General features: G+C 33.5%; 1 protein-coding gene and 1 pseudogene across 2 annotated transcripts in view; both read right to left on the reverse strand.

The window, feature by feature from the left end:
• Window positions 1–23,393, reverse strand: part of TENM2 (teneurin transmembrane protein 2) — a 1,882,184-nt gene that overhangs the window by 1,250,247 nt on the left and 608,544 nt on the right. The gene's annotated exons all lie outside the window — the stretch shown is intronic.
• On the reverse strand, window positions 5,462–5,835 carry LOC309861407 (large ribosomal subunit protein eL39 pseudogene; annotated as a pseudogene). The gene has a single exon. The product of its transcript is annotated as a large ribosomal subunit protein eL39 pseudogene (transcript).

Genomic DNA, 23,393 nt, shown 5'->3' on the forward strand with positions numbered 1-23,393 from the left:
TAGTACTCTGTTCCTTTTTACGGCTTAATTACGTTCCATTGTATGGATTTGCCACTTCTGATTATCCATTAGTCACTTGATCGACATCTGAATTGTTTCTAACTTCTAGATATTATTATTTTAAACATTCATGTACAGTTTTCATTTGGACACATACCTAGAATTAGATATTTTTATAAAGTATTAATTTGGAAATTTTCCACACATTTAGCAAACATCTTCGACAGCAAAAAAAATTACCTTTTGACTTAACAGTTTTCCAGAGCTCATTGTTTTCATTCTACTCTAATTTCTTGGAACTAAAAAGCTTTACAATCCATATAGAATAATCTCAATGGAAATTTTATTCTAGTCCATAAGCATTCTTTCGCGTAATATTTGAACATTTTGTTTTTTTGCTTGTTTTCCAGTTCAAATGGAAAGGTCACAGATATGATCTCCAAGATGTAACCACTTCCTCTACTGCTGTTGAAGGGTAATTTCAAAGATTTACTTACAATAAATATCAACACTTACAAGCATTAGGTCAGACCACAAAAATACTTATTAATTTTGTGTAAGTTTATTATTTTTTTACTGGTTTCAACACTGATTTCTGTAAGAATACGAACGTTGCTTTGATTTGAGATTATACCTGGATAGTGTGCTTTACCATTACTTTTTGCACTTGCTATTTCTCTGCCTGGGGTGCTTTGTTCCCAGATATCCAATGGCTGGATCTCTCACTCAAGGAGCTGTCATTTTATTTCACAGAGGTCACCATACCCTTAGCATCTGTGATAATCAAACATATATTTTCTTAATCGATTTCACTTTATTATTTATCTTCCCCACTAGATTGTAAGCTATATGACAAGCAAGGATTTTTGGATTGTGCTCAGGGCTAAAACACAGCATCTAGAAACTGTGTCTTGTACTTAACAGCCAACATTAGCTGAACGAATGAAATAGTTGTTGAATAAATTAGCCTACTGCTCAAAAAAACAAAAAACAAAAAAACTCCCCATGATGTGAGAGTCTTTATAACAAATCAGATACGTTGACTCCCTCTTTGATAATAATTTGGGGAGATAACATACCCTTTTTAATTTGGCATATATATTACCTGTTAAAGTCTATTATCTTATGTAACCTTTTATTGTCCTAGAAATATTCACCTACAGAGAACAAAACAAAAATGTAGAGCTCAATGATTTATCAGATTGAATAGTGATAGAACTGCCTCCATGTGAAGCAATACTACGTTTCTGAGAAGCCCCCTTGTGCTTTCTTTCAATCATAAGGCCTCCCTCGCTGTTGAGAGAGAATTAATCTGCAGACATTCTTAGTACTCATTTCCCTGCTTATATGTATGGTTTTTCCACCAAGCATGCTCTAACCCTAAGATTTTGCCTGTTTTGATTTTTATTAATCAAATAATAAATATTTGATTTATTATTAATTAAAAATTAATTTTTTATTTTTTTAATTTTAATTTTTAATTCTTAATTAATTCTCAATAAAGAATGCATTCTTTTATATCCATCTTATTGTGTGTAACACTACTGCACTTATTTCCATTACTATATTGTATCACATTGGGTGAATTTACCACTATTTATCCACTCTTCTACTGTTTGACATTTTTGTAAAACTTTCAGTTTGGCACTATTATAAATAATACTGCCATGAACCTTCTTGTACATCTTTTCTATGTATATCTGTATACATTTCAGCTGGGTATGTCAAGTTGGATATTTCAGATTGAATCATATAAAATTGCCACCTGCAATGTACTTTTGGCAATTTTATATGGTTTAAGCTAATCTCTAAGAGTGAAATTTCAAGCAGTACACATTTCCAACTCTAGTTTCTCAAATGTGTGCTGCCCTGTAGTAGGTGTGCTTTACAGGGCAGTGTATGAGAGTCCCAGGTGTTCCACATCCTTTCCAGCACTTGGGATCCTCAGCTGTTTTTTGTTTTTCAATTTTTAGGCATTTTCCTGGGTGTGTAGTCAAATCAGTTGTGGTTTTAATTTGTATAACGCTGGTAACTAATTTATGTAATTGAATAAATTATGTAATTGAATGCAATTTACATATGTGTACTAGGCATTTGGTTATTTTCTCTTGTGAAGTGACAATTGAAGTATCTCATCCCCTTTTTTTCCTATTATTATTAACTCTCTTTTTCTCATTGATTTGTAGGAGTTCTTTGTATATTTTTGCTATATGTCATTCTGTGGCTGAAGTTTTCACATGATTAATCCTGTGCTTTAATATACCAATGTTCCTAATATACATGCTACATAATTACCAATGCCTGTCTTCATATTTATGCCTAGTGTGTCTCTTAAAAACTTTTCCCTTACACCAAATTTTATGTTCTAGAAGGATTATTGTTTTATACATTTTCTTATTGTATTATCTTTCATAATTTAAGCTACAATTAACCTGGGATTAATTATTGGGTATGACATGTGGGGCGGTCATTTTTTTTCTTCTGCGAAATTCCAACTGAATCAGCAACATTTATTGAAGCACTGTATTTATCCCACTCTGCAGTATCAGCTTCATCATAAATCAAGAATTATGGTTGAGACTATAGAATTTTTATTTAATTTCTCAGTTTGTTTACATATATAGAAACATTGCTCTGTCTTAATTATTTTAGCTTTATAATAAAGTCTTGATGTTGGATTGAATAGATACTCCCGTTTTTTTGTTTGTTTTTGTTTTTTTTCTAAACCATACTGGTTATTCTTGGTCCTTGACTTGTCCACATGCATTTACCATCAACTTGTCAAGTTACACTAAGCAAAAGAAAATTTTTAAAATGTCCACTCATGTATTTAGGTTATCTTTATCTTCTCTCAATAATTATTTATAGAGATATGTACAGCTTCCATTAGTTTTATTCTTAGGTGGTTTGTTTTTCTGATGCTTTCACAAATGGTGTGGTGCTGTGAAATTCATTGTCCAATTCCTTGTCTAATATAATTGACAGTTAATTTTATATTGATCTTATTAATTCCAGCATTTTAAATTCATCCCTTTTGGACTTTTCATATAAATAACATGTTGTCTGCAAATAGTTTTATTTTATGGTTCCCATCGTTAGTCTTTTTTTTTCTGGATTTATTATATTAGCTACAACATTCAGTGAGATATTGAATACAGAGTATTTTATTAGACCTATATGTCTTTTACTCAATCTCAGAGGGAAACCTTGTAATATTTTACATTAAAAATGATGCTGGATGTGATTTTTAACATTTTTTTTCTTTTTCTTTCCTTTTTTTTTTTTTTTTGGTAAGTAACTTTTAGAAAAATCAAATAAGTCCTCTTCCTAGTTTGCTTAGCTTTTTATCAGTAAAGAATATTATATTTTATTAAAAATTTTCTATACCTTTTAGGAAAATTATGATAGCTTTTTTACAGTTAGTATGTGGTATTTCATTGAATTTCAAAATATTAAACAAACCTTATATTCATGGCATAAGCCTATTTACAATGCATTATTCCCTTTTAAATTGCTGGATTTGGTTTGTTAATAATCTATGTAAGATATTTTCATCTAAGTTCATAAGTTATACTGGCCATTAGTTTTTTCTTATAATGACATTTCCATGTTTTTAGTATTGAGATTATTTGTGCTGGACACATACATAAAATTTGCTACTTTTTTAGGGCTTGAAAGAGTTTGTGTTAGATTCGCATCATTTCTTTCTGAAATGTTTGATAGAATTTCCTGGGCCTGATATTTTATCTTCTGGAAAGGTTTTAATTTATGAATTAATAAATTAATTAATTAATTTTTACTAATTGCAGGTATGCTTACATTTATAATTGATTCTTATGTAATTCTTTTGTGAATTTGTCTGTTTATTGCCCTAAAGTTGTTATGGTATCTAATTATCTTTTCAATATTTGTAGCTTTGTAGTATTGATTCTTCTCTATTCTTGAAATTGGTTATTTGTATCATTTTTTTTTTGCATTAGTCCAAATAGAAATTTACCAATCTTATGACTCTTTTCAAAGACAGAACTTTCAGCATCATTTATTTTCTATTTCATTTGGTTTTTTCTTTTCTTTTCTTTTTTTTTTTTTTCATTCTTTTACTTTATGGTCAATTTGTGGTTATTTTTTAAATTCTGGAAAAGCTATTTTCAGCATGCTTCCATTTCCTTTCTTTCCTTCCTTCCTTCCTTTTTTTTTTTTTTTTAAAGAGGGAAGGAGAGAAAGAGAGAAAGAGAGAGGAGTGAGGTGGCGGGGGATTGGGGTGGTGCAGAGGGAGAGGGAGAATCCCAAGCAGGCCTCATGCCCAGCAGGGAGCCCAACCCTGGTCTTGTTCTCACAATCCTGAGACAATGATCTGATCTGAAATCAAGAGTTGGATGCTTAACCCCAGCATGCTTCCATTTCTAATGAATACATTTAATGGCATAAATTGCCATCTAAGAGTGGTCTTTGCTGCAGCTTATACATTTTTTAATATAGAATTTTCATTATCAGTCAACTAAAAATATTTTAATTCTGTTACTGGTTTCTTCTTTGACCCAAATGGATGGTCTACAAGAGTATATTTAAATTTTTCATCCTATGTGAACATTTTTCTAATTGTATTTTTGCATTCTTTTATAGATAACTTCTTCATGGTCAAAGAACATATTCTGCCTGATTTCATTCTTTTGTTGAAACTTGTCTGATAACCCAGCAAATGACTGGTTCGTAAATGTTTGAAATACATTGAAAAGGACAGCATTTTATGGTTTAACAGGGAGTGGTATACAACATAGGCACATTAGATTGTTTGCTTATCATATCATTCAATTTTTTAATATTTCTATAGCTTTTTAATATTTAGGTATAAATATAAAATCATGCTAAATATTCTGTGCTACTATTTTATTTTCATGTGTCTCTTTTTTCCTGGTTCTTTTCAGTTAATTGAAAATTTTGGGTTATTTCATTTTACTCAATTATTTGTGAAGTTACATACTCTTTTATAATTCTTTTACTGGTAGGTCATGATCCCAGGGTCCTGGGATTGAGCCCTGCACCAGGCTCTCTGCTCAGCGAAGAGTCCGCATTCTCCACTCACTGCCTGCTTCTCTGCCTACTTGTGATCTCTGTCTGTCAAATAAATAAAATATTTTAAAAAATAATAATAATTCTTTTACTAGTAACCCTAGAAACTTAACTTTCTTGGTTTACCAAAGCTTAAAATTAATTGCTTGTTGCCATACTCTTTAACTCCACTTCCTGTTTAACACCACTTAATTTTGTGTGTGCATGTATTTAAACTCAATGAGACATGACATATTATTATTGCTTTATTATTTTTAGCATATAGTATTTTAAGTAGTATTAGAATTATTATTATATAGATACTATGCATTTGCATTTATCCTCATATTTATTATTCTACTACTCTTATTCTTTCCTACACCTCTGATCATCTTTTTTTTTTTTTTTTAAACAGCTCAAAGGCCTCATGTTTATTACCAAACCAATCCACTGGTGCAGAGCTATAATAACAGAAAAATCTTTCGCTGATAAATGGTATCTATCGGCCAGGCAGAAAGGTGTTTACAGGGTGATGGAATAGAACACATGATCCTCAAGTAGCTTAATTAAATACGTGGTGCCAATTAGGTGTGTCATCGCGTGATGTGGGACGCCTTTGAGACCCAGCTTGGTTTTCCTCCAGTGCCTCCTCTTGGAGTTGTACCTGATTTTATTACCAGTTTTCATCCGAATCCACTGGGGAATGGGACGATTCTGCTTTTGTTTCTTGGCCAGGAATCGCTTGATCCTGAAAGTCTTGTGAGAAGACATGGTCAATTAACAGTGCCCAGCGAGCAGCACACAGCAGGATGGGGGCGAAAAAGAGAAAGCCACTTCTGATCTTCTATTTAGGATAATTTTACTTGGCCTAAAGAATACCCTTTAAGATTTCCTTTCACATGGAAACGGTGGTGACAAATTCCCTTAATTTTCATTTGTCTGGAAATGTCTATTTCTGTTCTACAATCTTGAGAGATATTTTTTTCTTTCTATAGAACTCTCATTTGATAATTATTTTCTCTTGACACTTTGGAGTTTACCTTCTAGCCATGTCATAATGTTGAGACGTCAGCTGTGAGTCTTTCATTTGCTTCTTTGAAGGGAATCTGTCTTTAGATTGAAACAGTTTTATATTATGTGCCTAAACCCGGATTACTTTTTATATATTTTGCTCAAAATTCATAGGAGTTTCTGAACCTGAGGCTTGATGTCTTTCATCAATTTGGGGACATTCTTAGACATTATGTCTTTACAAACTGCTTCTCTGCTAATCCATTTTTTCTTTTCTTGTTGGGACTAGAATCGCATACATATTAGCCCTTCTTGTCATAGCCTGTCTTTGGTACTTTCCTATGCTTTTCCATACTTTAGTCTCTATGGTTTATTTTGGACATTTTCATATCTATTTTTTTAGTTCATTAAGTCTCTTTTTGTCTGTGTTTAATCTGCTAATAAGTTAATTAATGAATACTTAACTATGGTTATATTCTTCAAGTACCTATTTTTCTTCTTTTAGTTCCACAATTTTAATATGTTCTCTATCATAGAAAGTGTTTAATTTAAATTTATATCACATAACTTCAGTATCTGCAGTCTCAATGAATCTGTTTTTATTATCTTTGTGTTGATTTTTATTCATACTGTAAGTTACTTGTGCCAGGTTTATTTGTTATAATTTTGTGTGCTGTTTTTTTAAAAATGTGTACTGAACAATAATTTTGTTTTAAAGTAGAAATAACTTAAAGACTAGGATGATATTTTTCTCTTGGTGCAAAAATTAATGTTTGTTTCTGTAAGATGCCCAGGGGTGCAGTTAATCTATGATTCCTCAATTCAATTTCAGGTCTGGGTTAGTTTGAAGCTGATTTGCAGTTCCTGTGAGAATTTACCAACTTTCTGCTATTCTGAGAATTAGGTCTCTCCGAATCACAAACCAAAGTGCATCGAGTTTGACAACAGCCTCCTCCCCTTCCTCTTGTGGACTCTGGACTTCCACTACCTTAGATCCATGAGTTACTTAACAGTGTTGTATAATCTTTAGTGTCTGAGGTCATCTGCTCAGTGATCAGAAAATACCCCAGGGAAAAACAACCCTCTGAACAGGATCCTTCTCAGGGCCTCCACTATCTAATAGAGCTTACTAGAAGCTTATATCCAAATAATTTCTGCAATAATATAATACATTTTTTCATAAAAGTCGTTTTATATCATTTATATAAGAAAAGGGTAAAGGAAAATTTAATACAGTATTAATATGACTAAAACTGATAAAAGAGCTAGCCATAGTAGTTAACACAGAAAAGCAGTGTTTCTTAAAAAATACGGTATGCTGATTAAGAAAATACATATTACACACAACATACAATAAAATAATAGGATATTTATTTTGTAATATGTAATACCATATATGTTTTTTCTCATTAGATCCTGTTATTTGGTTCTGAGTTTACAAGCAGATGCTGAAAGCTGAATGAACCCACCAGGCACAGCCCTGATTGCATTTTCAGTGCTTTTGCTCTCTTCTGTTGTATTAAAAACTGCAAGCGATTTATTACTTCTATCTACAATTAAAATGTAACTATCTTTGAGGCAAATGGAAACAAAGCTATATACCCATTCTTTGAAAGATCTAGTTCTAGCACATTGTGTTATATTCCCCCCTCCTTTCTTCCTGTGAGCCAACCCAAGCCTCCCAAATATTACTAAAAACTTGCATTATTTTCTAACCTCTGGTTCAAAAACTTCTAAAAAATGGAAAATGGAATTGAAGCAGAGGTGGAAGGAGTAGGGTAAAACTCAGGTATCATAAGTATTGCTTTCTAGTCACATCAATAGATAATTGGGTTGAAAGATAATTTAAACATACAGAACTTATCTGGATTAAAATAAACCTGTAGGAGGTCTTCCAGAGAGGCTTATGAGGCTTAGGGAAATCATCTCAACTTTAAGGCTTTGACAGGAACCCATTTTTCTCTTTATTACCTTTCAGCTGTGTAACCTATTAGAACTTACTCATTTCTTTGTGTGTGAAGTAATGATAATAACAATCCTACTTCTTGCTATTATCTGAGGATTCACGCACAACATACAAAAGCTTAGAAGAGTGAAGAGAAGATGATATATAGTGTTACGTACCACATCATCATCATCAGCAGCAACAGCAACACTAAAAGTGAGACAACACTAAAAATGAAGATTTTATCATGGCTTCAGAAAGTCTGAGAAGTTCAGAAACATCAGAGCACTCTATTTTATAAGACTATCCTACAACATATACAACCCCAGACAAAAAATTGATATCAAAAGTCTCCTTCTGCTCTTCATTGTGAGGAAATAATTTTTGTGATCTCTACAGAACTCCTTTGAAACGAGCTAGACATGTTACCCTGCTCACTCCCAGTGAATCTGTTGGCTTCATGGGGATGAAGTACTCTGAATAAGGATTGTTTTGATCTTCTCTAAGTAACTTCAGGACCCACAGAAGTTCTTGAAAGATAAAGGGAGACAATGCTTTAAATATTCATAGTCTGGTCTAAAAATGCAATATGTACTATATTCCAGTTTAGTAAGTCATATTATGAGCTAATGAATATGACTAAGGTGTAAATAACTTAAAAATGAATTTTGGATCATACCTTCCTCAGAAATTAGGTACTCACTATAAAAATACAAATTTACTTATTTTTTTCAACATTTAATAGCCTCCCTCTTATCGAATGAGTGTTGTCTGACTTGTCTCAGGGACTCAATATGTCTGTCACTTTTAATAGGGAAATAATTGACAAATGTTTTCTATAAAGAATATGCTAATTTTGGTGGGCTACAAGATCTCTGCTGAAACTACTCAAGTCTAATGTTGAAGTACAAAAGTGGATATGGATAATATGTAAGCAAATAGGCATTTCAGTGTTAAAATAAAACTTTATTTATGAAAACAGGTGGGTGGCTGGATTTGCCCCAAGGGGCATAGTTTGCCAACCCCTGAAAAGAAACATAAGGTCAAACTTTTCTAGCATAGTCTACAGACTTCTTTGACTTTAACATTGTTCTGATTTACAAATGTGACTTGGGAAAATGAACATTTCTTCAGTCTATATAATATGAAGCCTTACATTTCAGTCACTCCTACAAAGGGAATGCCTTCCTTTCGATTAAGCATGGTTTGAAACCTTCATGTGGCTTTCTTTTATGGCTATCACTGTGAGATATTTATTATTTATTTAAAGAATGCAATCTTGTGACTAAAGAATGTATGCATTATTCAAGCGGTAATAATTTTTTTTAAGTTTCCGGTATATAAAGATACCTTGAGTGTAAGTGTATTTGAAAAGAATTCTTTCTCTCACATTGTTATGCAGACATCCTTGAGCTGTAACATAGTTTGCACATCTGATTCTTTTCAGTATTTTCTCACCAATGCTTTTATGAAAAATACTCTGTTATTTTAAAGATAATTTGAAAACTACCATACTTCATATTGTAGGGACTACAGTGTGACATTATCAGGACTATAAAGCTATTTTATCAAGAGGGAGAGAGGAAAAGAACTACTCTTCTATTTTTTTTTCCTTTTGCTTTTTTTTTTTTCCTCCATAGGAAAGCACAGAGGGAGTCTTGAAAAATTGAAATTATCCTTTCAACTTTGGTTCTCAAGCTTGTACATTTTTTTTCTTTTTCCTGAAAGACATGATTTCATAGCATTTGAGAATACTGAGATAAATATGTTTTACTTAATAACTGGGACAAAGGACTGAAGCCAAAATCCTAAGCATAATTTAAACTTTGACATTGACTTTCTATCTGAACTAGGAAAAAAATAAAAGTCTTTTCCCTTAACTTGTATTTGCCTGTCTTGTTGCAATATACTGAAAAGTCATTAGTCAGTGTTAGTAAAACACTTGGAAGAGGAGAATGTCTTATAAGTGGTAAATAATATTAAATATGTCACTGTTGGAATGAGTGATTCCTGCCAAAATACTTTTAGGGAGAATATTACCTTGTATTTAAAGCCCTAATTTAATTTTCACTAAAATGTTATTGCTTTTTTTGTTAAATAGATTGAATAACTTTGATCAAATAAATGCTACCATGGATGGATTATTATCACATTTTGGTTGGAACATACACTATATATTGATCTTACTGATGTTTTATTCATATTAGAAATTATGTCAATACAAGCTATTTGGACAGATGGAGAGTCATATACTTAACTACAGAATTTAACTACTTGCCCTTGTTTCCTTAATTTCTTCAATTCATTAAAGGACCATTTTTATTAGTTACTCTCAGAATTAATGAGCTTGATGTTAGCTTACATCACTGGGCTTTCTAGAGACCTTTCTATATCACCTGCAGGTTAGACTTCTGGGCACATAGATTCATTCGCCTCTTCTCAGAATCTTTACATGAAACCTGTTTTGACACTAGTAATAGCAGACCAGGATTTCATGATTTTCAAGTAAAACACTACCAGTAAATAAGACTGCATAGATTTCCTCAAATTTGTGAATAGTGCTAAAAGAAACATTAATATCATTAATGATGAGCTGTTTTTCTACCTTTCCTGCAGATAAATCCTGCCTCATATCTTTTTAAAATAAAGGTATTTTAACTGGTATGTTGTAACTGACTTGACTTCTTTTAATATGCAGAGTGATATAACCAATTCTTCATGAACTTAACTATTTTTAGACTGGATTTTGTGTTTGTTCAATCATCTAAAAATTAGTGGCCAAAATTGAGAATACTCCCCTTCACCCCCTAATAAATTATAGAGTATATAAATTGCTTCTTTGGGTCTGGGTAGCATTCAGTATATGCATGTATATACATACATACATACATGCATACACATACATATACATATATACACACACACATATTTTTTAATGTTGTATTGATCCAATTCTGAGGCCCTGGCTAGAGGCCCATCAATTCTTCTTCTTGAGCAGCTATGTCCATACCCCAGCCACCTCCCTTACCAGGCTGCCACAGCCCTGGCCACCACACATGCACCCCCAGAGCCAAGTACCAGATAACCACAGACAACATTTACGCCTGGACCCCACTGAAATTATTCAAGCTAGCCAGTCCTAGGCTTGCTTACCCTGCTGTGTCATTCTTTTCCCATGGAAACCACAGTAAAGATGCTTGCCCAGAGTCCCTCCCTTCTTCTTTCTATAATAGAACCCAGTGATCCTGTGTGCCACCTACACCTGCATGAGTAGCCTCCATGCTCAACCTTGGGAACTACGAATGGAATGAACTGTCTTTTCAAGTCAGTCATTTCCTGAGCTATTAGCCTTATCATACCTAGATAATAATAAGCCTATTAAAACAAATTGGAATTATTTCGTTTTGCTTTTTCCTTACCCTTTTCCCTCTCTCCCTCCACCTCTACTCCCTTCCTCCCTCCCTTGCTTTCCTGTCCCTTTCCTTGGCGATCCCTATCTCCATCCCTTCCTTCTTCTTTTCCTTCTTCCTTCCCTACCATTCCCATTCCTTCTTCTAACAGACAGTCTGTGCTCTCTGACTTGAAGATGCTTCCTTATAATTTGTACTTTATAACAATGATATTTGCTACTTTTAAAACTAAGACCAGAGTAATAAGAGAAATATCAAGTCATCTGTCTCACTGAGGATTCATCAGGCATTTTTGTGGTACCAAGAATTGGGTCATGGAGTAGGGACATTTCCTCTAAGTGGGCAGTAAAGTGTTGGCCAGCCCACTGAAAGCAACTGAAGTAGATTTACTAATATTCTTGATGACTGTCTTTAGTTTTAAAGGTGTTTCCTGATGCCTCATGCCACCATGCCCTTGATTTCTAATCATTCCTGTTCTGGAGCACACAAAGGAACTATAATTATGTCATTGTAAACAGCATGAACATGCAAAATGAGGAAATACATTAAGATGCTAATATTATGGGGCACATGGGTGGCTCAGTTAGCTAAGCGTCTGCCTTTGGCTCAGGTCATGATCCCAGGGTTCTGGGATCAAGCCCTGCATCAGGCTCCCTGCTCAGCGGACAGCCCGTTTCTCCCTTTCCCTCTGCCTGTTGCTCTGCCTTTTTGTGCTCTCTATCTCACCATCAAATGAATAAATAAAATCTTTAAAACAAAAGATGCTAATGTTACAAAAGGAATTCAAATTTATGGAAGCAGACTCAACTTTTTGTGCTTATCTGTTGTTATTTTTCCCAGAAAGACTTCCCCCAACTTCTCCAAAGGAGAGATTGCTGTTATGGGTTTGGGGGAAGAGCCACAGAATAAAGTACTATTTTAACCAAATCATATCAATACTGGCTTATCACAGGTGAATTTGGTAGCCTGGCTGAAGTAACAAGAGCCCACACTTTAGAAGCAGGAGGTTGTGTTCCAACTCCTTGAGAGTTGAGTATCTCCATTAATTGTTTCTAATTATCCTGCATGAGAGATGTAGCTCTTCTCTCAACTTATTTATTCAATAATTTATTTATCTCAGTATAAACTTTTACAGATATTTTATACTTTAGGTGAGATTCTAATTTATGCTTTATTTTATTGCTCAGACAGTTTCAGCTTTGGCCAGTAAATATTACTATATTTGACTTTAATATACCCTTGTCATTGTGGTGGGTATTTTATTTTGGTTTTGGTTTCAGTCTGGTTTTTAGCACTGTCTTACTGAATTATACCATAAGGTGTTTCAAGCTCATCTTGTACATTTTTTGAACCAGTCCTAAAATCAGTCCTTTCTCCAAGGAGGCCTCATTCCTTTTATTGGAGTAGAGTATTAGAAACCAAGATCTGGATACTAGGTGGGCTCATTGCTACTGAGGAGTCATTGCTCTGAGCTTGACAAAACAATGAAATATCTGTGAGTTTACTAACCAGAGTTTATAATATTTCCATATTTAACTATCTATAATTATATTTATCTAAATATGAGTTCATATTAATGTCTCCAACTGTAATCCTTTCCTATCCAGGTCATTCTAGACTTTTCCCTTTGTTTATCTGTAAATTCCCACTTCAATTTGGGAGTGACAATTCTGACTCCTACCATTTGCCAACCTTTTAATTGTTCCATTCTAGAATTCATGGATAGTAGTTTCAGAGTTACTGAGTCATAAATCCATGAGAATCAAATATATCAGCTATAGTATAGTACTTTTGTAGCTTGTTTTCACTTTAATCTCACAGACTCTACTCATTTCTGATGTTATTTAGGTCAGCACCTTTTCTCTCACAGCATTCAGCGAGATTATTTTATAGGTTTGTAATATACCTAAGATTATTTTATCACATTTTGAAATCCCCTGAACACCTAAGTGATTTTTTAATACATTTTTAAAAGATTTTATTTATTTATTTGTCAGAGAGAGTGAGCACAGGCAGACAGAGTGGCAAGCAGAGGCAGAGGGAGAAGCAGGCTCCCCTCTGAGCAAGGAGCCTGATGTGGGACTCGATCCCAGGACACCAGGATCATGACCTGAGCCCAAGGCAGCCACCCAACCTACTGAGCCACCCAGGCGTCCAACACCTAAATGATTTTTTAAAAGCTTGCATATTTGCCAATCTCTGTGCTGTAACAAGGCTTATGGGTTTTAATGAATGCATAGTATCATATATGAATACTTACAGTATCAAAACACATTAGTTTTACTCTCCTAAAAATTCCCCTGTGTTTCAACTATTCAACAAAACCGCACCCCACCCTTCACTCCATGAAGGCAATCACTGATCTTTATAGAATTGCCCTAGTTTTATCTTTTTCATAATGTCATATAGTTAGAATCATATAATTTGTAGATCTTCCAGATTGGTCTCTTCCACTTAGCACCATTACAAATAAAAATAAATAAATAAAGGATTTTATTTTATCTTAACTTACTCCTTCTTTAACGCTTATTCCTTCATTATTAGATCTAAACTTCTTACCTTTAAAATTTTCCTTCTGCCTAAAACAAAAACAAAAACACAAAACTTCTTTTAACATTTCTTACAGAGCAGGTCTGTTAGAGATGGATTCCCCCAATTTTTGTTTGTCTTAATTAGTCTTTACTTTTGAAGGACAGTTTTCCTGAATATAAAATTTCAGACTGGTTGTTTATTTCTTTCAGGACTTTAAATATTTCACTCTATCATCTCCTTCTTTGCATGGTTCTAATAAGAAGTCTACTGAATCCTCTCTAGATAAGTGATACCCCCACTGCCTGGCATCCTTCAAACTTTTCTCTTTGTCTTTGGTTTTCTGAAACTTGAATAGAACATGCCTAAATGTAGATGTTTGGGTATTTATTCTGCTTGATTTCCAAGCATCCTACATCTGTAGTTTGGTGTCTTTCATTGATTTTTGGAAAATTCTTAAACATAATTTTTTCAAATATTTCTTCTGTTCCATTTTCCATTTTCTCTCTTCTTCTTGGTATTCCAAATATATATATATATATATATATATATATATATATATATATATTCACCTTCTGAAGTTTTCAAAAACTTCTTGGATTCCTATTCTTTCCATTCTTTTTTTTCCTTCCCATTTCCATTTTGAAACTTTCTATTACCTCCAAATTTACAGATTCTTTCCTTGGCCATGTGTAGTCCACTGATTAGACAATAAAAGGCATTCTTCATCTGTGTTATAGTATCTTTTAATTCTAGTATTTCTTTTTGAAACTTTTTAGAGTTTCTGTCTCTCTTAGTATATTGACTATTTGTTCTTGCATGTTGTCTATTTTTTTCTTTAGAGCTCTTAACAAATTGATCATGGTTATTTTAAATTCTCTGTCTGATAGTGCCAAAGTCTTTGTCATATCTGTCTTATTCTCATGTTTTCTTTGTTTTTTCAGACTGTTTTTTCTTTCTTTTAACATACCTTGTAAGTAATTGGAACTGAGATTAATAGGCTTTTAGTCTGAGGTTTTACATTAATTTGAATAGAAGTTGGTCTGTGCTTTATATTTGTTAAAGTTATAGGTGCTAGAGACTTTAAATTTCTCTAGAGGCCATACCTATGCTGTCTTTGGACTTTCCTAAGAACTTTTTCTCAGATAAAATCTGTGACTTACAGCTCATTCAGTTTTTTTTTTTTTTTTGATTTTTGATTTTTTATAAACATATATTTTTATCCCCAGGGGTACAGGTCTGTGAATCACCAGGTTTACACACTTCACAGCACTCACCATAGCACATACCCTCCCCAATGTCCATAATCCCACCCCCTTCTCCCAAACCCCCTCCCCCAGAAACCCTCAGTTTGTTTTGTGAGATTGAGTCACTTATGGTTTGTCTCCCTCCCAATCCCATCTTGTTTCATTGAATTCCCTGTTATGATGCTGGAGTCCTATTCATGTGGTAATAAGGTATAGGAGAGGGGAAGCATTCCATAATCATATGAGTAGATCTCACTCTACTAGTGGTCACGTGTCCCTGGTATGTGACCTAAACAAAGTAATTTCAGATTCCTAACACAATCTCTCCAAGGGTTTGACTTGGAGAAGTGCTATTTCCCCACTTTGGATTAAGTTCTAGTGAAATATTTACCCTGGATAGTAGAACTTCATTATGGAGAATGGAACTGGGCACATTTCCCAATGGATACTCTTCCGTTCTCCAGAGCCATGAAGAAATCTTTCCTGGCTCTTCACCATGAGAACCTGGTAGAGTTCCTAGAGGTAAAGCCCCTGAATGTGTGGAAAGCCACTGACTGTGGCCCCCAGGAAATTCTCTCTGTCAAGTGTATCTATATTTACCCTCCAAAAATTTGTTATAATTACCACTTTAATGTTCCTACTAGTTCCTGGGTCCAGCAGCTTCTGCCCCAGTATGCAGATGTTGGTTATGCCTTTCTGGATTTTCCTTTCTTTCTACATATTGAAGTGGTGGTTTATCCTGCAACCGCAGTTCAATAATGGATCCAAGAAAAGACAATGGTTTTCAATTCACAGCTATTTTTTTGTTTAAGGATAGGCATGGTAACTTCCAAAGTCTTTACATGTCAGAGCTTAAATCTGAAGTTTATTAAGACTTTTATGATATACTTTTAAGTGAAACAAAAGTATGTTTTAAAACATGTATGATATAAAGTGTACTTTTTTTATATTTACAAGTGTGCATACGTAATGGAAAACATACACCAAAATATCAATAATTCTCATATCAGAATTTTGGGACAAAAGATTATTTTACTTTATTTTCATCTACTTCTTTAATTGTGTTATCTCAAGTTTCTATTATGAATTATGTCATTTTGAAAACATATTTTTTATTATGAATTATTTTACACATTATAAAGAAGGTAATAAACAGCTAACTCTCCTTTAGAGTAAGTATTTGTGCTGGTTTGTGTTTTAAAAATTCACAAAAATAATATTCAGCATATAATACAACTCACATATTTCAGTTTAAGGTCTATATCCTTATGATCCAGGAACTTCTCTTATACACAAATGTTTTAGAGAAATTCTCTCATTAGTGCATAATAAAGCATGTTTGAAAATAAAATTTATTTTTTATTATTATGTCAGGGCAAAAAAGAAGAATTGAAAATAGCCTAAATTTCCACCAATTAGAGAGTAGGTGACAAATTACCATATTCATAGAAATGAATTCTATAGAAAAATTAAAATAGATATATTAGATCTACATGTTATCAACATAGGGGCATCTCAAATAACATTACATTGAACAATTTATAAATATTGAAATGAAAATAGCATTCACTCTTTACCTGTGCTCCTAAATTGATAGTAATATTCTCTTTCTAATAGTTGAACAGCTATCCTGGAGATCTTTCCTTTCAGTATTTCGATCATCCTCAACAATCTCAATTCCAACATTTACACTTAAGATATAAACCAGTATCTGGATTTCACATGACTCTTTCACATTTTAGTCCTCATTGTCACTCATTTTGCCCATCTCTATTTTTTTTTAAATTTTATCTTGAACTAAGGAGAATCTAAGATGTCTGTTTCCAAAATTCTTGAGTACCATCACCTTCTTGCTATCATTCTCCCTGTCACTGCAGTCTTGCTGAAAATGTTCCTTTGTCCTCATGATAATCTTCATGTCTTCAACTTCTCACTGCTTCATCATTTCATGAGGTTTTTGTACATATCACTTGTCTCTTTTCCCAGCCTTGATTAAGGCTGGTACTCTCATTAATACCATACTCACTGATACTCTCATTAATACCATAGATTCGTGGCTTCCTTCTTTTTTTTTTTTTTTTTTTTTTTGACTTTAGAATTTAGTCCATTTCCAACCCTGAGTTGGTCCTCCTCTCAGCTCTTAGTCCATTTTCTATATTCCTTGCCTACTGAACACTGCTGGGGGAAGTTACAAAATCAGGTACAACACAAAAATCACTAATTTCTAACACAAATTAGGTTTATAACTTGCTTGATAACAACTATCTATATACCATTTTTTAATTATGTCCAGGGAAAGGTTTCATATCCTCTATGGACTCCTCATATTACCAAAATCTTTGATTATCTTACTGCCTGGACATAATCTTGATATCCCATTGTCTTCAATTCTACTGAGAATGATGTTTGCTTAAGTTCCCCTTTACCTTTCACTTCTGTATCTTAATATTATTCTGTATGTTCAACTAGTATTTCCTGCCTCCTTTTTGTAGAAGAAATATGATTCCCTCCTGTCAAAACTAAGAGCTACCTGTATGCCTTTGTTTTGACATTCTACACATGTCATCATGATTTTACTCTTTTACCTTTTCTCTTGTATTGTCTCTTTCCCCTTTCTGTAAGGCCCCTCTTTCCAGCTTACAAATATACTTAAATCTCTCCAATCACAATAGAATTTTATACTTTTGTCACTGTTACCTCAGGTTATCATCCAATCTCTCCTTCTATCTCTTACTCTTACTTGCCAAAATGTTAGTTTAACATTTTAAAATTTAAAATACAGAATTATATGAAAGACAATATAAAAGTCTACAACAACTGAGATTAAGTAAATATTAATACTCATCATACTTAAAATATATCTTTAAAAGAAATAAAACATCACTAAAAGCCCTACTGTCTAAATCTTCCCTATTCCCTCCCCAAAGGCTGTCAATTTCCCGAGGTAGGCATTGCCATTTCCATACATTTTTTTTGTATTTTGTATTTTCTTGAATTTTACATATATAAAATATATGTACTATTTTTTTTTCTGTTTTCAAAAAGTTCAAATAGGGTTATATTCTTCAACTTACTTTCACCCCACATTCGGTTATTAAAATTAATTCATGTTAATACATGCAGTTGTGCTTTATTAAATTTAATGACGGTATAAACCTACATTGTATAAATAAGTCACAATTTATTTATCTATTTTCCTATTAAGAATTTATACTTTTTTTCCTTTTTCTTCTATCACAAGCAGTGCTGCCAATATTTCCTTGTTTGTGTGGTCGAATTTATTTGGGGAATGCAGCTAGAAGTGAAGGTACTGGATTGAAGAACGTGGATAATTTCATCCAGGATTATTAAATTGAATTTTAAAATAATTGTTCAAATTTACATTCAAACCACACATTGTTATCACTGCTTGTTTCCATAAACCCTCACCAACATTTTGTATTATCAGACTTTGTTTTGCCATGAGGTGAAAACAAAATGTTATCTTTGTTTAGTTTTTCATTTTATTGATTATTATGACATAGAGCAGCTTAGGCTCAGTTGACTATTGCTCACTTGAATGTTCTTCTCAATGAATTATCTACTTTTAAGATTTTCCCATTTTCTTTTCTATTTTATTATTGATTTCCATTCATTCATTTATTCAACAACAACTTACTAAACATTCACTAGTTCTAAGGTACTCTTAGGAGCTAGAAAAACATCAATGAATAAAGCAAAATGGCTCCCCTTGTAGAACTGACATTTCTGAAGAGGCATAGATAAAAATGTGAAATATTAGTAAAATATATAGTGTGTGATAGCTAAAATGAAAATAAAAACAGTGCGCAGTGTTCTACTATGCAAGTTGTATTGTGAAATACTGTGATCAGGGTAGTTCTTACTGAGGGGAGATTCGATGAGACTTGAAATTGCCAAGAGACTTAGCCAAATCGTTTTTCACACACACACACACAAAAGCATTTCAGAAAAAGAAAACAGCTAGGCCGAAGTCTGTAAGGTAGGTGCATGGCTGTCATGTCTTAAGGGCAAAAAGGAGGCCAGCATGTGGCTGGACAAGAGTGAGCAAGGGACGAAGTTGAAGTGGAGCTAAGCCACTGCAGAGTTCTGACTTATGATCTGCTCTGAGGTTTTAAAGAATCACCTGGCTGCTGTGTAAGAACACAACAGAAACAGAGAGACCAGTCAGGAGATTGTTGTTAACACTGGCAAAAGATGATGATGGCTTGAACCAGGATGGTGTTAATGTACATGATGAAAAGTTCTTAGATTCTGGATATACTTTGACAATAAAGAGGGACTGAATGTGAAATGTGAAAGGAAAGAGGAGTCAGGAACTGCTCCAGGCTTGAGTTTTTCTCGAGACAACTGAGATGGGAGGAATGAGGGTAGATCACAGTTTGAGATTCCTATTAGTCATCACAAGTATAGTTGACAAGAGGCTGGATAAAATCAGCAAGGGTGTAAGTTAGAAAGAGAAGAGAACCACGGATCGGGCACTATGGTAGTCTTTGAGTATTCTAAGAGTTCCTAATATAAGAGGGATTCTAGTTCTTTAAGAATTAAATGGGTAGTAAGATTCTCTCAGTCTGAGACTTTTCTCTTCCTTCTGTTCATGATGTATATTTTAATGCATAAGTTTCAAAATTTAATAAAATTAAATTTATGATTATCATCTGAATTTTGGGTGCTTATTTTTTCATAAAATTTAAGTCATCTTTTTAAAAATATTTACTCCTAAGTACCTCACTGATTTAAATTATATTTTTGCTAGAGTTGTGTTCCTAATTATTTGTTGTAGGTGTATAGGGGATTATTAGATCTTGTATAGATCTGCTGGGTTCTAATAATTTGCCTTTAGATTCTCTTAGGAACAATGAATGTATTTTTTTCCCCTTTCACTCCCTATATACATTTGTAAAAAATCCTTTTGCATTAGTTAGAATCATTATACAAAGTAGAACAGAAAGGAGAACAAAGGTCATTGTTGATTTTCTCTTGACTTTCGGGTGAATATTTTGGTTTTAGCTAATGCTGCAGTGGTAATCATATTTCAATACATAAGCATAACAAATCATCACATTGTGGACCTGAGGTGGTATGTCAATTATAAGTTAATTAAAAAAAAAAAAACTAGTGTAAAAACAAAAAAGAATACTTCTAACTTTTATCATTAAGATATTGGCAGTAAGTTTTTGGTAGATATCCTCATCATATTAAGGATGTCTTCCTAGGTTTCCTGAATTTAATTTTTTTTTTAAAATGAGAAACGTCTTTTTAATTGTCAAATTATTTTACTCTGTGTCCTTTGAGATGACCATATAATCTTTCCTCCTTTAACCTGCTGAAATATTTATTACAATCATAGTTTTTTTTAATAGTAAACCATCCATAACAGTAAACATTAAAAAAAGTAAATGTATTTATTATATCTAATGGTATTCTTCTAAAAAACAACTCTGGTAGCATTTTGTCAATTTCCATGGTGTAAATACTCCTATCATAGTCAGTTCCAAGCTTCCAATGTTTTAACAATTGTTGAAACAATTTCGATATTAAACAATTTTTTTAAAAAAAGATTTATTTATTTGTTTGAAAGAGAGAGGAAGAGAGAAAGCATACATGCATGCAAGGTTGGGGGAGAGGCAGAGGAAGAGAATCTTCAGGCAGACTCCCTGCTGAACGGGGAACCTGATGAGGGCTCCATCCCAAGACCCTGAAATCATGATCTAAGCCAAAGGCAGACACTTAACCAACAGAGCCACCCAGATACCCCTAACAATTTTTAATATTTATTTATTTATTTGAAACAGAGAGTGTGAGCATGCGTGCACACCCACCTATGTGATTGGGAAGAGGGGAAGATGGAGAGAATCTTCAAGTAGACTCCCAGCTCAGCACATACCCTAATGCAGGGTCTGATCTCATGACCCAGGAGATCATGACCTGAGACAAAATCAAGAGTCGAGACACTTAACTGGCGGACTGACACTTAACTGACACTTAACAGACCCAGGTGCTGCAAATTTAACAATGTTTTAACAAAAATAAATAATACCTAAAAATTGTTTTGAAAATTAAATAAATGTCTCTCGTGATCATGTATTACTATGTCAGACAGTAGTAAGTGCTTTGGAGAAATATAAAGCAGAGATGGATATAAAGAAATTTTGAGAAAAGAAGTATTAGTCAATACAGAATGGCGAAGTGACATTTGATTTGAGACCTGAAAGAACTGGGGGACCAATCTGAATGTTTGAAGGAAGGACATTTGAGGCAGAAGAAACAGAAAAGACAAAGGCCTGAGGGCAGGAGCATGCCTGGAACAGCAAGAAGGATGGTGTGGTTGTGGCAGAATGAGAACACAGAGAGGAGGGGTGAGATCAGAGGGCCTTACAGCCCATTTCGAGGACTTGCACGTTTATTCTGAATGAGATGGGACACCTCTGGACTGTAGCAGAGGAATAACAAGATTAATAATATATAGTCATTTTAAATTATTAAGACATGCTGTCATGTTCTGCCTCCAAAATAAATAATAAACCCAACAATATAGTATGGAAATCCTACTTAAGTCATTATCAACTCCAGAGTATATGTAGCAAAGTATTTTTATAAATCTGCAGTGGGATTTTTCCCTTATAAATGTAGGTTGCAGATGCATGAGAAGCAAATTGTTTGTGGATAACTTGAAGCACTCATTTGTAGTTCTATCAGTAACTTGTAAATCTGGCAAATACAAATGTCCGTTTGCCAACTGTTGGCCTTTCTTAGGGTAAACGTGAGTCCGTCATGTCACAGTACAAATTTCCCTGGGAGATTATTCTATAATACTCATTTTGTTTTTTAAGGGGACATCCCTGTACAGGCTTAGTAACAGTATAAAGGATATTCACAGATTTTTATAGAAAACTGATTTTTAATGTTAAGACTATTTTTGATGTGAATGACTTTTGTGCTAATAGCTTTTTAAAGTGCCACTTAGCTGAATATTATAGCTAAAGAAGAATGTGGCTAACACTGCAAGAAATAATTTTGCATTTTTTATCCATAAAACTTTGGTCTTGGTTTGTGAATTGCACTAATGAGGTCTGTATATGAGATAGTTAATACCCACTCGGTCTCCTTATAAATGCATGCCCTGACAAGAAGTGGGCTGCAGAAGAGAATGTGAATGGTTCTGCACAAACTTGTTAAGAGTAGTCAGGGAGAAAAAGTGAAATAGTTGCCTCTTATTGAGCACTTACTATTTGCCCAGCATAATGCCAAGCTCTTTGCTTATATTATCTCCATAATTTCTTTTGAGCTAAGTAGTATTTATAGGTCAGGTTCAGAGAATTTAAGTGAGTCATACAAAGTCATCTAAGTTACTAAGTGGCAGGGTTAGGACTTCACCCGACAGCCTGTGTTCCCACCTGTCATAATTTATCATGGACAGTTAAAGAGTTAGAAGTAATATCACCATACATAAATAGCCTATACTATTGCAAAGATCTTTCTCCTTTAAAATATTATAAATTACCCCATAAGTCACTAGAGGTTATAAAAGCTTTATCTACACACAGGAACTTTGCTTTTCAACCTATCATGAACCACTTAAAGTTACTTAGGGGCTTTGTGACTTTGCCAAATGCCAGTTACTTTGGGCATTTCCCAAAAGATACTCCATAGACAACTAATTCTATAGACCTCTTACGGTGTCTTAAATTAAATTATTAAATTATGGTGGCTAAATTAGTTTGAGATATACTGGGTAAACAAAGTTACATAGGTTATTGTTGTTGTTTATTTTTAAAGACTTCTTCAATTCTTTAATAATAGCCTTTGTGAATTTCTAAGACATCAGATAATTCACTTTATTTCCTAAACACATTTAATCAAGGAACATTTTCTTCCCACATAGTAATCCATGGGATGAGTGCTTTGCAAGAGTATTATTGTGGGAAATCTCTAACTTATCCTTAAGTTCAAGTTTATAATACAAATAGAAGCATCATATCTTCAGAAGAGTGCCTATCCAAGGGTTCAGTGTTCCTGAAAAGAATGACTCAGAGCCACACACTTGTTTGTTTCTGTTTTAAAGACTCTGGCACTTGTTCAGCTTCTGACAGAGATGTGTAGATCTCGCTAAAATCAAAGAACGAAATTGTATTCCTTGAAGATAACTCTTATCACATTCTTAGACACCACAGGGGTATTTTC

Source organism: Mustela nivalis, assembly GCF_964662115.1.
Source record: "Mustela nivalis genome assembly, chromosome: 3".
NCBI lineage: Eukaryota > Metazoa > Chordata > Mammalia > Carnivora > Mustelidae > Mustela > Mustela nivalis.